Source organism: Leptodactylus fuscus, chromosome 1 (genome assembly GCF_031893055.1).
Source record: "Leptodactylus fuscus isolate aLepFus1 chromosome 1, aLepFus1.hap2, whole genome shotgun sequence".
NCBI lineage: Eukaryota > Metazoa > Chordata > Amphibia > Anura > Leptodactylidae > Leptodactylus > Leptodactylus fuscus.
The window spans coordinates 97,005,915-97,024,012 of NC_134265.1; the positions used below are offsets into that span (position 1 = coordinate 97,005,915).

Genomic DNA, 18,098 nt, shown 5'->3' on the forward strand with positions numbered 1-18,098 from the left:
GCAACCCAAAGGACGAGTATACAGAAGCAAGATGTCATCAACTGAAGCCTCACATGGGTCACCGTTGCCGCCAGCCTTAGAATCTGTATTGTACATGGTATGCCCTAAGCTTCTGAACCACAAGTTATATATTAACTGGTTAATAAAATGTTCTTGGATTTCTCAATAGCTGTAGCAAGTGAACTCCATGGGGCTTGGTGCCAGACAGACTCTCAAGCAGAGTAAAATACAACCCACCCATCGGCAGTTATCAAGAACATCCCTAATGACTTCTCCCGTCAGATCACCCCTGTCTACATAGGTAGGCTCCGAGGATCCCAAGAAAGGTGCAAAGACAGCAATTATTGGAGCTCAGAAATGTAGCACTAGAGAATCACAACATGAGGTTTCTTCAAGCATCCTTCAAAAAGGAAGACAGAACTTCTCACTTTACTACTCGCTCTCTCAATAGAATATTTATATTAGTTCTAGAGATGAGCGAACACTAAAATGTTCGAGGTTCGAAATTCGATTCGAACAGCCGCTCACTGTTCGAGTGTTCGAATGGGTTTCGAACCCCATTATAGTCTATGGGGAACATAAACTCGTTAAGGGGGAAACCCAAATTCGTGTCTGGAGGGTCACCAAGTCCACTATGACACCCCAGGAAATGATACCAACACCCTGGAATGACACTGGGACAGCAGGGGAAGCATGTCTGGGGGCATAAAAGTCACTTTATTTAATGGAAATCCCTGTCAGTTTGCGATTTTCGCAAGCTAACTTTTCCCCATAGAAATGCATTGGCCAGTGCTGATTGGCCAGAGTACGGAACTCGACCAATCAGCGCTGGCTCTGCTGGAGGAGGCGGAGTCTAAGATCGCTCCACACCAGTCTCCATTCAGGTCCGACCTTAGACTCCGCCTCCTCCGGCAGAGCCAGCGCTGATTGGCCGAAGGCTGGCCAATGCATTCCTATACGAATGCAGAGACTTAGCAGTGCTGAGCCATTTCTGCTCAACTACACATCTGATGCACACTCGGCACTGCTACATCAGATGTAGCAATCTGATGTAGCAGAGCCGAGGGTGCACTAGAACCCCTGTGCAAACTCAGTTCACGCTAATAGAATGCATTGGCCAGCGCTGATTGGCCAATGCATTCTATTAGCCCGATGAATTAGAGCTGAATGTGTGTGCTAAGCACACACATTCAGCACTGCTTCATCACGCCAATACAATGCATTAGCCAGTGCTGATTGGCCAGAGTACGGAATTCGGCCAATCAGCGCTGGCTCTGCTGGAGGAGGCGGAGTCTAAGATCGCTCCACACCAGTCTCCATTCAGGTCCGACCTTAGACTCCGCCTCCTCCGGCAGAGCCAGCGCTGATTGGCCGAAGGCTGGCCAATGCATTCCTATACGAATGCAGAGACTTAGCAGTGCTGAGCCATTTCTGCTCAACTACACATCTGATGCACACTCGGCACTGCTACATCAGATGTAGCAATCTGATGTAGCAGAGCCGAGGGTGCACTAGAACCCCTGTGCAAACTCAGTTCACGCTAATAGAATGCATTGGCCAGCGCTGATTGGCCAATGCATTCTATTAGCCCGATGAAGTAGAGCTGAATGTGTGTGCTAAGCACACACATTCAGCACTGCTTCATCACGCCAATACAATGCATTAGCCAGTGCTGATTGGCCAGAGTACGGAATTCGGCCAATCAGCGCTGGCTCTGCTGGAGGAGGCGGAGTCTAAGATCGCTCCACACCAGTCTCCATTCAGGTCCGACCTTAGACTCCGCCTCCTCCGGCAGAGCCAGCGCTGATTGGCCGAAGGCTGGCCAATGCATTCCTATACGAATGCAGAGACTTAGCAGTGCTGAGCCATTTCTGCTCAACTACACATCTGATGCACACTCGGCACTGCTACATCAGATGTAGCAATCTGATGTAGCAGAGCCGAGGGTGCACTAGAACCCCTGTGCAAACTCAGTTCACGCTAATAGAATGCATTGGCCAGCGCTGATTGGCCAATGCATTCTATTAGCCCGATGAAGTAGAGCTGAATGTGTGTGCTAAGCACACACATTCAGCACTGCTTCATCACGCCAATACAATGCATTAGCCAGTGCTGATTGGCCAGAGTACGGAATTCGGCCAATCAGCGCTGGCCAATGCATTCTATTAGCCCGATGAAGTAGAGCTGAATGTGTGTGCTAAGCACACACATTCAGCACTGCTTCATCACGCCAATACAATGCATTAGCCAGTGCTGATTGGCCAGAGTACGGAATTCGGCCAATCAGCGCTGGCTCTGCTGGAGGAGGCGGAGTCTAAGGTCGGACCTGAATGGAGACTGGTGTGGAGCGATCTTAGACTCCGCCTCCTCCAGCAGAGCCAGCGCTGATTGGCCGAATTCCGTACTCTGGCCAATCAGCACTGGCTAATGCATTGTATTGGCGTGATGAAGCAGTGCTGAATGTGTGTGCTTAGCACACACATTCAGCTCTACTTCATCGGGCTAATAGAATGCATTGGGCAATCAGCGCTGGCCAATGCATTCTATTAGCTTGATGAAGCAGAGTGTGCACAAGGGTTCAAGCGCACCCTCGTCTCTGATGTAGCAGAGCCGAGGGTGCGCTTGAACCCTTGTGCACACTCTGCTTCATCAAGCTAATAGAATGCATTGGGCAGCACTGATTGGCCAGAGTACGGAATTCGGCCAATCAGCGCTGGCCAATGCATCCCTATGGGAAAAAGTTTATCTCACAAAAATCACAATTACACACCCGATAGAGCCCCAAAAAGTTATTTTTAATAACATTCCCCCCTAAATAAAGGTTATCCCTAGCTATCCCTGCCTGTACAGCTATCCCTGTCTCATAGTCACAAAGTTCACATTCTCATATGACCCGGATTTGAAATCCACTATTCGTCTAAAATGGAGGTCACCTGATTTCGGCAGCCAATGACTTTTTCCAATTTTTTTCAATGCCCCCGGTGTCGTAGTTCCTGTCCCACCTCCCCTGCGCTGTTATTGGTGCAAAAAAGGCGCCAGGGAAGGTGGGAGGGGAATCGAATTTTGGCGCACTTTACCACGCGGTGTTCGATTCGATTCGAACATGGCGAACACCCTGATATCCGATCGAACATGTGTTCGATAGAACACTGTTCGCTCATCTCTAATTAGTTCCTTAGTACTGTTCTCAGGAATCGTAAGTATTTTAGGGAAGTACCGTACTCTTGCAAAACAAACAACACGGTTTACTTTTTCTTCAAGTGACAGTCATAAATTATGAGGTAAAGAATATTTCATCATCCCTAAAACCTCCATCAGGGTCACATCTTGCCCCCGAGTACCGGACGTCCAGTGCCTGGGCAGCATGGTGGAAATTAATAAATAAATTAATAATAAAAATCTAGCGGCCCTTTGACAAGGACTGGTGGTCACTAATAAGAGATGCAAGAAAATTGTGTGCTGCTCTGTGTTTTGGGGTTTTTTTCTTCCCGCTATCAGTAAGTTTTTGGAATGTGGGAGGAAAGCCACGCAAACATGGAGAGAACAAACAAAACTCCTTGCAGATGTTGTCCTTGGCAGGATTTGAACCCCGGACTCCAGCACTGCAAGGCTACAGTGCTAACCAAAGAGCCACCGTGCTGCCCTCTGTGCTTTCATTTATTGCATAGGCTGTTGGGTTCTCCCAGTCAGCAGCCCATGTGGCTGTCTATGCTGTTCCTTGCTGACTCATGCAATTATGTCATTGTGTTAGTCAGCATGAGGTGGGGCTGGACTTCTTATTGGAACAAACATAAGTATTGATGCTGGCCTCTAGTTATTGCAGGTGACATGCTCTGTGTGCCATTTAGGGGGCACTACATGATACAATTAGAAATTAGGCACTATAGGACAGATTTACTACTAAAAATGTGTCAGAAATCTGGTGTAATTTACCCAAAATAAAGGGGCATACATGCCTTACACCACCTTTATTTACAGTTTTGTGCAGGGTGTATTATAAATTGTGCAGGATTTAAAGATACAGAATCGTGCCAAAAGGCACCACAAGTTAGGCACTTTGTCAAACACTAAGTAAAAAAAATGCATCATCCATCATTGGCACTATGATAGATCTGGTGCAAGTTGAAACTGCATAGCCTAAGTTTGCACTAACTATTAGACAGTTTTGTCCCATGTGTTTGACACCATTAGCTATAGGGCACCATCTTTTACTGGAAGGCACTGACTTTCATTGCAGTATAGTATTTTAGGGGCAGTGATCAGTAGGATGGGGGCTTGGTTGTTCTAGGAAACCAAGAAGCCAAAAACGTCTGGCAGCAAACATTGCAAAAGTTAGTTGTAGTAATAATAATAGTCTTGCGTTGCAGCTGTGGTTTTTCCCGCAGCACTTTTTTGCTGCCAGACACTATGTGGGGCCTTAGCCCAAGTCTCGTCCATGTACAGAGACTTGTACAGAAATCTGTATGTGTACAGATTTGAGATTTTGTTGCAGTGCAGTGCACCTTGTATTCACCAACTGGGCCTAAGCCTAAACCACAGACCCTAAAACAAGCAGCATTAACATTTAACCATCACCCTGCAGATGATCAAAGATAAAATTAATCCAGCTCTAACTTTCTCCTACATCAGTAATGGCAATTGTTTGTTAGAATTGTTCAGAAATTAGAGAATCATAACTGAGGGGTGTATTTAGGCTCTGTGCCTAGAGCCACACGAGCTGTAAACTGCTACAGCCCCAACCCGAACGTCTAGAGTTGGACATACATAATAGATTTTAGACTGCTGGAGGTGGCAGATTTTAGACAGTCTGTCCCATTAGCCGCCAACCATTAACTAAAGTTGGTCAGAGCAAAACATTTTTATTTTCTGCTGTCTGCCATGATCTGTTGTGTACGGCCTAGACTAAAAGGTCTGTGGGAAATTTAGGCATGTATTTGTACTATGACAGGAACAAATTTATATTATATACTAGCATCTGCCCACGACTTCGTCCGCGTGTCAGCGTTGGCGTTGTACTCCGTACATGTAGGCAATTGACGCCGGTTATGGTATGCCAGCCCTAGGCCAACCCCCCTCCCGCCACACCCAGTAGCTGCACCTGCACCCACCACTTGGCCCCCCCTCGGCCTTAACAACCACCTCCAACTTCCCCCCCCCCCCTTTCACATGGAACCCCCCTCCCTACCCCGCGGCGCATATACCTACCTCAGGGCCCCCCTCCCACAGAGGCCCCCGTTCCCAACTCTCCGCCTCACGTGCCCCCCCCCCTTTCTACCCCCACTTCCCCGGCCTCCTGTCCCCCGGAACCCCCTGGCCCTCTCTTTCGCGTCCCCTTTTTTCCCCTTTGCACCCAGTCCTAACACGGCATCCCCTTCCGCGGTTCCCCCGGCTTCCTCTCCCGGACCCCCTCTCACACAGTTTCCACAGCCCCCCTCCCTACCCCTCCTTCCTCGTCACCCACCTCCTGGTACAAGCGCGGATGAAAACGGCAGTGTCCCAGCGTAGTGACAGGAAAGCCATAGCCGATACACTGGGCGTGCGGCTGGAAACTGAGGCTGTAAGCGTGGTCCTCGCCCCAGCGAGTGAGCGCCGCCATCTTCTTTAGATTGCTGTAAGACCAATAGCTCCGCCCACACTGCAGCGCAAGCCAATCCGGTTTCTTCTTAAGGGCCTAGGATGACGTCATCTCAGGTCCTCAAGCAGACAACGGAGCGAACATCGGCGTAATTTTCCATGAAAACCGGCAGCGTAGGGATCTACAAAGTAGCCTATGTTTCATTCTGGGACCCAAGGTAAGTATATGCAAAATTTCACGTATATACATTCGGTAGTTTAGGCGTGACTAGAGAACAAACATCCAAATACACAAACTTTCACATTTATAATATTAGTAGGATAGGATAATATACTAATATATATATATATATATATATATATATATATATATATATATATATATATATACATACATACACACACACACACACATATATACATACACACACACACACACACACACACACACACACACACACTATATATATTTTAAACCATTTTTTGTGATCTAGTGCTTTTAAAATGAGATAAATTTTATGTCTTCTGTACATAATGTATGCACACGGATGTGTCTTAATGGTAATGGCCCACTATACATCTATCTACATGGCCCTCCAAATTTTCCAGTAACTCTTGTGCATAATCTTAGCAGACTCTTAGACATCATAGTCAGTAGCATTGTTAGGAAATACTGAGGGCAGGTTCCCTTTAAACAGCCGCTACACTCGCTTCTGTGTAGGCCAAAGATGGATGTGAAATGTGAATAGAGAGTTTACTACATGGGGGATCAGATGAAATCAGTCTGCGTGCCTCAGCCCAATAAAGCTGCTCCCACACATCTCTGCACTCATGAAAGGGTTTCTTTCTGCTTCTCCGCTGCTCACTTACAAAGACTGAGAAAGACATTTCACCCCACATGAGTCAGCAGTAATCTCATGTCAGTCTCCGCTCCACCCACTAGATTTCACTTCTCAGTCACAGATCACAAAAGCTCTCATACTAAAAGGGAAATTATCCCAAAAACATTTAATGCATATGCAAACGATATGGGAACAGTGATATTATAGATGAGTCAGATATATCAAATTGTAGCTCGTTTGTACATCACAAAAAGCTGCAGCGAGTAAAAACACAAAAGCCATTTGGATATGAAGCTGATCTTACTGGACGACTCGGCCACATGTAAGTGAGCAAAATGAACAGGACCCAGCTATGCCATGACTGACGCATTTCTCTTCATTTCTTAGTACTTTGCTTTGTTTTCAGCTCTTGCAATACTCCTTAATCTAGAATTAATATGCATGAAAATGTGATCAAAAGGATTAGGCTTTGTTCACACTGCCAGTTTTTACAGGATCCATAGAGAATATTCACACCATTATCTATTTTGCAGTGAATCCTAAAATTTCCATTAAATTATGGGCTATATAGTATAGGCTATAGTATGGAGTCTCAGAAGAGACAGGAGCAGTAAAGTATAAGACATGTTAGAAAGTGACATTTCCAGCCAAAACTGCAAGCACAGCAGAGGGTGCAAACATCGCCACTACCCGCTAATGGAAAAGTGTGTCTCATAGGATTCCAATTCTAGAGCACCATTTCCTGGTATTTCAGATTATGCTGTTTCTCAGTTATTCCTCCTTGAAATTCATGAATACGTCTACAGCTGAGAGTCACCAGGAGGGGGCAGTGTCTCGGTCAGTGTCATCACTGACTGGGCAGTGACTGTGAAAGCAACAAACTGTCAATTTATGCATAAATTGCCAGGATGAACAAGAGAGGAATGGAACAGCATGGAGTCCTAAAATTCTAAAGGAGTACATTCTTTTTTTTTTATATATATATATATAATGGGGAACATAAGAAAGCCTCCGCTGAGGCCACCTCAAGATTTTTGTGATCTACAACTTTGTTCTACAAATGTCACCCCAAATCTAGAACATAAGGAAATAACTGTAGAAGCAGGTTTTCCAAGGTTTTAAGTTCCCTTCGCTTAGGCACACTCTATATGCATTTTCTTGCTTTCTGTTACACTTGGTCAAGTTCATGTACAATTTTCAACAAGTTTCCAGTGCATTGTTGCAGTACAGTTTAATAGAGGCGCAGACTTCCGTTGTGAGACTCCTGACATCTGTGCGCTCACGAGGCAGGCCCAATTCTGTCACAGACTCCGGCATTAAATCAGGAAGTGAACCCACGTTACGAGAGAACTTGCACTTCCCACTTATTTACCAAAGAATAATTGCTCTAACTTCCTTTTACAGCGAGACCTTTACACAGCTCAGCGTTTCTAGACGTTACATCTGCTACATTATTAACAAGAACGCATAGTACTTCATGTAATACTGGAGTCTTTAGTTCTGCATGGAGATTCCTCCACATTGCCTTAAGACCTCTCTGGTCTTGCAAAGATCCTTTACTTCAGTTATGAGAAATCGGTTACCCTTTCATCCAACGGTGTGGCGTCAGAGTCGGGGATGATTTTGGATGAGGTCAGAGTCACAGAAGAGTTACAGACTCCAAAATGAAAATATATTATACGCACACACTATAATATTTATATACAGAATAATATAAAATAGATCTCTCTCACACACCCACCAATATATATACATACATATTTTATAAAAATATTCTAGAAATTAATTTCATGCATAGTTTCTTACATATTTACTGTCATAGAAACTCCCTCACTAGCTTTTTCATGAATTTGAGGATCTCTACTGTTTCTGACTGACATTTATGAAGGATTCTTCGCAGAGATGGAGTTGCGAAGCCAATGCCTTATGCAACAGTAGGGAACGGTCCAATTTTCTAAGCATGTTTTGAATGAAAAGCAGTAGATGTTCCATCAGATAGAAATAACAGCGATATACAGTCATGGCTGCCAATAGTGACAGAAGAACTTAATCGTGGAGCATGTGGTTTTAGAAAGCACCCGATAAACCTGCCGTATCCACCACCAGGTCATGTGCCTAACTGAAACCACGGCAAACTCCCAGCTGCTATAGATTTCAGGCATGATTTACAGCTAAAAACTGGCATAAATGATAAACAATGCCCACAGCCCACCCTCACCAAAGCCCCCTTTAAGGGGCATAAAAGAGACAAGATGAAAAAAAAAACAAAAACAAAAAACCCACACTCGCAAACCTAATGCTTGCAAGAGGTTTATAGCCCCTGGCACAGGGGCTTAGTAAATCTGCACCCAATGACTGAAATGAGTAGTGTGAAAGCAACAAGCCTTTGCTTTTTCAGGATTTGAGTGAAGTGACAAGTATGCTTTCCACTGCTTCTAAAAATAAGATAATCCTTTTAATAGATAACCCTTTAATAGTCCCACCTTGGGGAAATTTCAGTGGTTACAGCAGCATAGTAATACAGATACAGGATAATACAGAGTAATATATTACAGATGTAGACACAGATAAGCTGAGAAGAGAAGATATAGTAGGAGTCCATGGCAGCTAAGGAAAAACAGAAGAGAAAGAGGAAGACCTCATGGTCATCCTCATAATCATTAGTTCACTGTGCGGAGTGATTTTCGCTTGGTCTGATGTAGATTATACAGCCTGGTCGCGGTTGGAAGGAAGGACCTGCGATAGCGCTCCTTCTCACACTTGGGGTGAAGCAGACGGTCGCTTACAGTGCTGCCAAGTCCCATCAGGGTCCCATACATGGGGTGGGATTTGTTCTCCCGCATGGAGGTCACCACAGACAGTATCCTTCTGTCACCCACCACCTGTACTGGGTCCAAGGGGCTCCCCAGGACAGAGCTGGCCCTCCTGATCAGCCTGTCAAGTCTATTTCTGTCCCTGGTTGATATACTGCTTCCCCAGCAGGCCACACCGAAAAAGATGGCTGAGGCAACCACAGAGTTGAAGAAGGCCCTAAGAAGTGTCCCCTGGACTCCGAAGGCCCTCAGCCTCCTGAGCAGGTAGAAAATAACAAACATGCAATGATAAAAAACAGCAGAAGTAGCGACATCCTCCCCAATAGCCTGTCACTGGTGTGCAGAAGTTTCCTTGTTCTCTCATATAGTCGGTTTATCAGGTTCCATTAAAAACATATCGACATGACATGTGACCACTGCAGCATATCACTGACCACAATGGTGTAGACAGCTCAGCACTACAGCTAGAGGACCGGGCCGCAGTGATGACCTGGCGTAGCCTAAGACTATGGTGTGGGACCAGGGAGATAGTTTGCAGACAAGTGACAGGGGCTTAGTAAAGTCTGTATCACTCCTTTTGTTATTTTATATCTTTGTAAGCAGTTTGCAAGATTTTATGGGAAGGAATCAGGCAGATGTACACAAGAGATAAAGTTTTAAAAAATATATATATTTATTTATATATTTTTTTTTTATTTCATTTTCAGCTAAAGCTGCCTTCTAGACGACCCCTTTCAATGATTCGCCAGAACCTACTTAGTCATAGAGATCAATGGACCCTCTGTAAGCCATTCATACCTGTTCACACTCAGCAAGGCTATAGGTCAGCATGCAATATTTTGACTGCACCCTAGATAAACATTATCTAGTCTTTAAAAGCATGTGAACTCTTAAAGTCCTTCACCCTGCAAGCAACTATCTACTTGGATTTTTCCATCATAAAAAAGTGGATTTTGTGTGAACAGAAACTCTCTAAACAGGTACAGAGTGTTTGCACAGGCAGTCGCTTTGCAATGTCCCCTGGGTGCTCTGTCGTGAGCAGTAAAGCTTTCCATTCTACTGCTGAAATCCAATGAATTATTTCCAGCTCTCACTTGGCATTATACATTACAGCAAAGCTTCTCAGTGTCCCCCGGTGTGATTCACATTCTGCTGCAGTGTCTGCATATCAAGAAGTTCTTACAGGTTTCAGCACTACAAAACACATTGTACCCATTTATTTGTCTGCATCATAAATAATACTGACAGAGATAAATCTTGTACCAGGCTGAACTCTGGACTTCAGGGTTTTGGCTGCGAGACTGCGGTAGAATATACCTCTGGTTTTATTAAAATGCAGATATGTCATAAAGGAAGGTCAGCTTTCTATCTGTGCCTCTCTCCTAAGTATTACAACGTTCATCAAGTCTACAGGACTGCGTCAGTATTTACCCATCTTCTGAGACACAGAGATCTTCAAGTTCAAAGGCATATACTGTGCTGAAAACAGCCGAAGAATGGGGGTTATTGGTGCCGGACCTCAGTGATATGTTATAGATAACCAAGCCATGGGATAGGCCATCAGTATGACGCCTTGGAGACAGAGCAGAAGGTTGAGAAGGAGATGGAGGTGATCAATTTATAGGGGCACAAGGAAAAAAAAAAACATTTCACAGGAATTGTTGGAAAGTTTTTTCGTTATTTTCTACCTTTAGTGTTCCTCAATTACAAAAGTCTGTTTCTTCTCTCTAAATCTTCCCTTTTAAGACAGATTCACAGAACATACACAAGCAATCCAGCATTTCATAATCGGAATACGACCTTTCGAATGCACCTCAAATTTCACTCGAAAGCGGATTTTTTTTCTGACTTTTTTTTTTTTTTCAGATAGCTGCTCAATGACAGCAAAAATACAGTGGCACTCTTTTCCTAATTCAGCATCAAGTTCCTACATTTGAACACCCCATTAATATCCACATTTTCTCAGTTTTTCATTGATCTAGGCCTATCCTCAGGATAAGCTACTGTGTTTCCCCGAAAATAAGTCAGTATCTTATATTAAATGTCGGTCCTAAGGATATGCTATGTCTTATTTTCAGGGGAAGTCTTATTTTATTTTTGTGTGCTGCTGCCACCACTGTGCTACACTGAGATATGCTTACTGCGCATAGACTGTATGAAGAAAAACATTGCAGCCGGCTGAACGCTGTGTGCGATGTTCCGTGTGCACAAGAAAGCCGGCTGCTGCCTCTGCTGAGATACCGTACGTTGTATCCACTGTTCCTGCTGCTGTGGGTTGAGCTGGGAGAATGGAACACCCGCCACATACGATGCTTAGTGTTTGCACAGCGGGCATCTCCCAGCTCATCCCACAGCAGCAGGAACAATGGATACAATGTATCGCAGCGGCGTCAGCAGTCGGCATACCTGTGCACAGGTAACATCGCGCACAGTGTTCAGCCGGCTGCAATATTTTTCTTCATACAATCTTTGCGCAGAAAGATTATTATTGGGGGATGTCTTACTTTTGGGGGGTGCCTTATATTAGGCAATGCAACAAAACCTCTGCTATGTCTTACTTTCGGGGGAACAGGGTATGAATACCCTGATCGCGCAGGGCCAACAGTCAGCCCCTGGACAACTCAGCTGCTTTCAGAACATGTTCTATACACTATGCAGGGCTGAAAGCAGAAAGCTCAGTCCCCTGTACAGCAGTCTACTGCCAAACTGCCAGTACTGAGCTGCATAAATCGCTATATAGGGGATGGGTCCTTTTTCAGTCCTGTATAGAGTATAGGACATGCGCCAGATAGAAGCAGGTCTTTATAGCCGATTTGGCCAGTAGGGGTGGGGTGGAGTGGAGTTGGGGGAAGCGGTTAACCCACCAAACAAATATTTATGGCAAACGCTGAGGATAGGTTATAAAGAGCTTAACCTTGGGCACCCTCATTGAATAGCTAATGTGCACATTGCCCGTAGACTTTAATGGATCTATTCATAAATAGAAATAAATGAAAATGGACAGAACGTTGAAAATAAAAATGTATGTATGCATGAGCTGTAATAATAATACTTCCAATACATCTGCAAGATCTTTTTCCATGCACCGAAATATTCACAAATAATTACATATATCGGCACAACACAAGGAGGAAGGATTGGAGAGGTTTTCAAGGATAAAATATGACAATTGCTAGAAAAACAGAGTAACGCATAAGACACAAGCACAAGGTGCGCCACATGCCAAAGAGGCAGCGCATCACAATATCCGGTGTTGAAACAGAAGTTCCTTGTGGCAAAGCTTGCAGTGAGACTGGTCTAATCAGCAATGGCTTTCATAGTACTAAAAGGAAGTGGCTCACTAATAGTAGCCATTATCACATCTCACCTATGCTCCTAGTGCGGTCGCTGCCAACTGCTCATTGCTTTATCAGAAAGTGACATGCTTTATAACAGTCTGTCTAGACACAGCGTTATAAAACTTATTCAAGAGTCATTTAATAAAGGGGATAGATAGGGGGCTTTCTTTCTGGAATCTAGCTAAAGTGAACCTCTACCTAGCAATGACTAACCCACCATCACTGCCTATATGAACTAACATTCAGCTGATTTGTGAAACATATTAACTATTTTTCTAACAGGAAGCCATAAGAAAGCAGAATAACGTCTGTTGATGGATCTCAATGCTTTATTATGCATCTCTAGTATTCCTGACGTAGGATTTAATAATTCAAGCTACAGTGGGTATTTATGGCTGCCCTGGGTCTTCATGTCTTAATGTGCTAGACTGCAGGGGGTACTTAGGTGATAATAAGAGAATAAGAGCCAATTTATAATAGCACCCCCTCAACACTAAAAATAGCACCACAAGTCATAGTGAGGATAAAAAAGTTAGAATATAATAAAGCTAATAAACAGCAGAGTCTGTATATTGAAGGATTACAGTTTGCAACAGATATTTTTTCCCAGCAATGCAATTTTTCTGTCGATTTTTGGCTGTTTCTGCGGGAGTGCAATGGCCAAAGGCTAAGGCTCCACATCGTGAAGATGATGCTTTTTTTTTTTTTTTGTTGAAGACTTTGCTGCTTTAAACCAAACCCAGCAGTGGCTACAAAAGTAAAGGGAATTAGAAACAAAGGGCTTATACTTCTCCCTTATGCTCAATCTACTCAGAACTTAGGCTTCAAAAACTGCAGCAAAATCTGCAACAGAGTGCAGAATTACACCTAAAGATATTTCTGACTAGCTACAAAGCGTTTTACAGCGGAGAGGCTCCATATGGACACCAGCGGCCTGCTTTTAAAAAAAAAAAAAAAAACACATTGAAATGAATGGGTTTCTAAACTGGCCGTCCCCCGTGCAGTTTTTCTTGGCCTTTCGGCAGAATGACAAAGGGCAGACAGAGGTGCAAGTGTGAATGCCCCTAAAGCAATCATTTCCCCGGCTTATAGTTTCCTTGACACTGGTTAACTCCAAAGAACCCAAGGAAAAAAAAAAAAAAAAGTCTCAAACATTTATAGACAAACAGCAGAGATATGGACAGTGTTCACATGCAGTAGTTGTATGTGACGGTTTCACACAGCAGCAAAAACTGTCAAAGACTTTCAGAATCTATAAAGTGAATTTTTGGGTTACAAATTTTGATGCACGCTTTCCCCCCCCCCCCCCCCCCCTTCCATTTAGCAGAAGGGACAAGTATAAGCGCTTCATCTATATTTCCCATTCCCTCTGTTTGGATATTTGAAAAAAAAAAAAAAAAAAAAAAAATTTGCAACAAAATCTAAGACAAACGAATTACTGTAGCAAGAAGACTTAGCATAAAGGGGTTATCAACCTTTCTAATATTAACAGCCTATCTTCTATCTTTAGGATAGGCCATCAATATTAGATCTGTGAGAGTTTGACAGCTGACACCCCTTCCAGGAAAGGACGGCTTCTGGTAAATCCTGGAACACATGCGGTTCATTCACCATACCAAGAATACCAATGGGTTTAAAGGGGCTCTATCAGCAAAATGATGCTGTATGAGCCCCACATATGCGTGAATAGCCTTTAAAAAGGCCATTCAGGCACTGCTAATGCTATTTTAAACCCCCCTCCCGTTTTAAAATAAAACTATAAAAACATATATGTAAATCTTATCTTAGCATGCACACTGGGCTGTGATCCACGGTCCGACATCTTCTGGCACGCCTACCTCATTTCTTCTTCTTTAGGCGATGCCCTCCGATCCTGGCTCTTCCCCCAGCTTCATCGTCATCTTCTTCCGGCAGTTCAAATCCTATTGGTTCAACTCCGGCGCGTGCGCAGTAGTGCCCCCTCTTGAACTACTGTGCACACACCAGCGCCATTTTTCTCAATGGCAGCGCGTACTAGCCGGATTTGAACCACCAGAAGACGAGGAGATGAAGCCGGGGAAGAGCCAGGACCGGACGGCATCGCCAAAAGAAGAAGAAAGAAGAGGAAGGCATGCCAGAAGATGATGTTGGATCGTGCATCACCGCCCACAATAGGTATGATTTACATATATGTTTTTATAGTTTTATTTTAAAACGGGGGTTTAAAATAAGATTAGTGGTGCCTGAATATCCTTTTTAAAGGCTATTCACGCATATGTGGGGCTCATACTGCATAATTTTGCTGTCCTACAGGCTTCGATGGAACACAGCTGCAGTACCTAAACATGCTAGGCCAAGCAAGCAAGCAGCTGCACAATGAGAGCTACATGGTCGCAAAATAGCTGATCTGCAGGGGGGGTTTCTGTCAGGCCATCAATATAAGATCTGTAGGAGTCTATCGTAAGTGCAGGCCATCAGTATTAGAAAGGTGGATAACTGCTTAAAATCCCCTTTTCATGGCCCTTTTATTGATCCAATTATCAGTAACAGGGATTTGTAAAGTTTGTTCACGATCATTGCCTTGTTCATACTGGGCCAAGCAAAGGCTTGTTTGTCAGCTGATGGCATGTATAAATGATGTGTGATCATCAGCAGCAGCACCTGGTATCTCCCTGGCAGGCGAAGAGCTACCCACAATCATGGAAAACAGGTACACCAACAATCCTTGTGGCCATTAGTACAACTGCTCAATACAGATCATTGCCTTGCTTAAAGGCATTCTAGACAATCTACTTGCCATTTTAAGTTGATCAGCGCACATTTCAAGCTGACCATCATCCCTGGAATGACTGTTCCAATACTGCTTGTATATACTGGTCATTATGGAAACCAGTATGTGCATTTACGATTGCATGATCATGAAGCTTTTAAAACTAATAAATATTGTATATATAATCTGTATCAGCATAGTCATAAACCGTAATGTCTTTCAATAACGTTAGTAGATAAAGTCGCACTGCGACTGAGGGTGCCGCAATTTTGTCCTCTAGTCAAATAAAAAAAAATTCTTTAGCAACTACAAATCATGGCTGGAGTACACTGGGGGAGGGGGGGATGGGTGCAATGTGACTCCATCCACTAACATTAGCAAAGGAATCACAGGGTAACAAGACAATCTTTGGTTGCACAACAGAAGTCATGGACAAAATCGTTGTCTAAACCTTGCCTGAAGGTCCTTGGCTCCCACGGTCAATATAATAGTGCACTAGAACACGACATATGTCCCATTTCAGCATTAGACATTGTATGTGACGTAATATATTCACTTTCTACTGTGCATGGAAATACATTAGCAATATAAACTGGTTATTGACAAGCAATATTACCGCTACCTATTTTAGTGGCTACTGCTCTTGCTCACGATTACACCATGTCCTTAAGGAAATATTGCTGGATCTGTTGTACTACAGACACTACCGATTTATCATAGGATCCAAGTCCACACCTTGTGGACGCTCCTGCAGGAACCCAGCGGACTCAGGTCTGCTCTTCTAGCAGACTACGGCAGAGCGTGGCTGGAAAAGCCACAAGGGAGGCTTCTGCTGCTGGAGACAATCTGGACTGTCTGAACTTGTGTCTATTCTAGGTGAGGTAACCAATTTCTGTTTAGTTAAAGCCCAGATGGGCAGGTGTTTATTTTGTGTTTCTCTTCTGTGCTGCATATACCAATATGTATTTGGAGTGACTAAAACTCAACAATTGGACTTTTACCTTGGAGTCTGTGTCAATGACAACCACCCAGCACCCCCAGATCCTGACACACTATATTGCTGTATTATAACTTGCCCTGACGACCCATTAGTGGATCATCAAACGCCAGGTTCATTGTAAACAGGGCTGTCTATATGAGATAACCCATCTAAGGTCTTAGTCACAAAGACAATTTTGAAAACAAGGCGAGGCTATGGGCCTATTCACTTGTCTGTTTTAACAGGTCATAAAAGTGGCCAGTCAAAAAAAATAGGGCATGTCCTATTTTTTTTGCTGTTTTTCCAAGGAACACTCAGGCTAAAAGTCAATGAGACATCCATGAAAATCAGGTGACATACAATATTGTGTGAATAAAGCCCAATACTGGATTTCTGCTAAATCAGCTATAAGAAAGTAGCCAGCGTCTCCGGCTCACGTGTAATTTTCACGACTTGCACAACATGTCAATCAATTTAATAACAATTACAAACCGTTAATACCAAGACTTTTAACCTGTTCAATTACTACACTTTGTATGTGAATGGAGACGAAGAGGTTTAAGGAACGTCTCTGCTTCTTTGATGACATGCAAGCACTGGCCTAAATCTTTCTGTAATAGAGATTTCTCATGGCTGAGCACACTGTAATGTGTAGAAATAGCTCTCCTGCAGGGACAATATGAAGCTTTCACGGTGTAACCCCAATCAGTAAGATTACAGAGCAGTTTCTAGAAACCAGCTAGCAGACACTGGATGCTTCACTTAAAGCCCATCGTATAGTGGCGGCATAGAAAGCGTTCTGTAACCACAGGCAGACTCAGACTTCATTCACATGGCTAGATATTCCTGCTCCCCTTAACATTTATAGAATCTAAATATGGAACTTCAAAAAGGAAAATCTATTATAGCTACTAGAAATGGTGGCTAGTAGGCCCCTATAGAGAGCGAAAGCACAGAGTCCAAGTGGAGATTCAATGCTCAGATCGACAAATGGTTGTTGGCTGAAAAAGTTGTGACGCTGTTATACAAGTCCTACCATATGGACACAACTTCATCTGTAGTTAGAATAGAAATAAACTGAAAAAGTAAGACAATGGTCTACATAGAATACTATTTTTATGTGCTCACTAAATTCATATATTGGCCATTATTGATCATTTGGTGCTTTTACACTGCCACTGTGGGTTAGTGTTTAGTAAGCCTAGGCTTGTACAGATGTACCAAGTGTTCATATCATGCTAACAAACATTTGTTCATTCACCTTGTATGACAGCGAATATTTCGTAACACGCCATAGCGTAAAAATTGCACAATGAACGTTTATTTAGAGGCTGTGACAAGTGCATATCAGATAAGTGTTCTATACATAGTGTCTTCATTTTTTACATTTACATGTTGTCAAATAGTTAGGAAAAGAGAAACATGTAAAGCTTGGTTCACATCTGCGCACGGGTTTCTCTAAGCGGACCCCCCGAACGGAAACCCAATCCACATAAAGTGGTTACCTTAGGTAACCCAAGGACCCCAGATTATAATGGAGTCCACGTGGTTTCCGCCTGAAAAGGTTGAAAAAACGTGGAGAGAAAAGTACTGCTTGCAGCGCTTTTCTCTCCACATTTTTCATGAGGAGAGGGGAACGGAAATCCCCGGACGGAGACCAGGCTCAGATGTGAACTGAGCCCAAAACAGTGGTATAGATAGCGCTGCGTGTAAAGTTGTAAAAAGACCTGATAAAATTATATATTCCCATGTGATTTATTTTCATTCTCCACCATTTAGACAAAGCAGATCATAAAGCTCTAG

General features: G+C 43.6%; 1 protein-coding gene across 20 annotated transcripts in view; it reads right to left on the bottom strand.

Annotated features, from left to right (window-relative positions):
• Positions 1-18,098, bottom strand: part of NCOR2 (nuclear receptor corepressor 2) — a 291,797-nt gene that overhangs the window by 241,277 nt on the left and 32,422 nt on the right. The window lies entirely within an intron of this gene.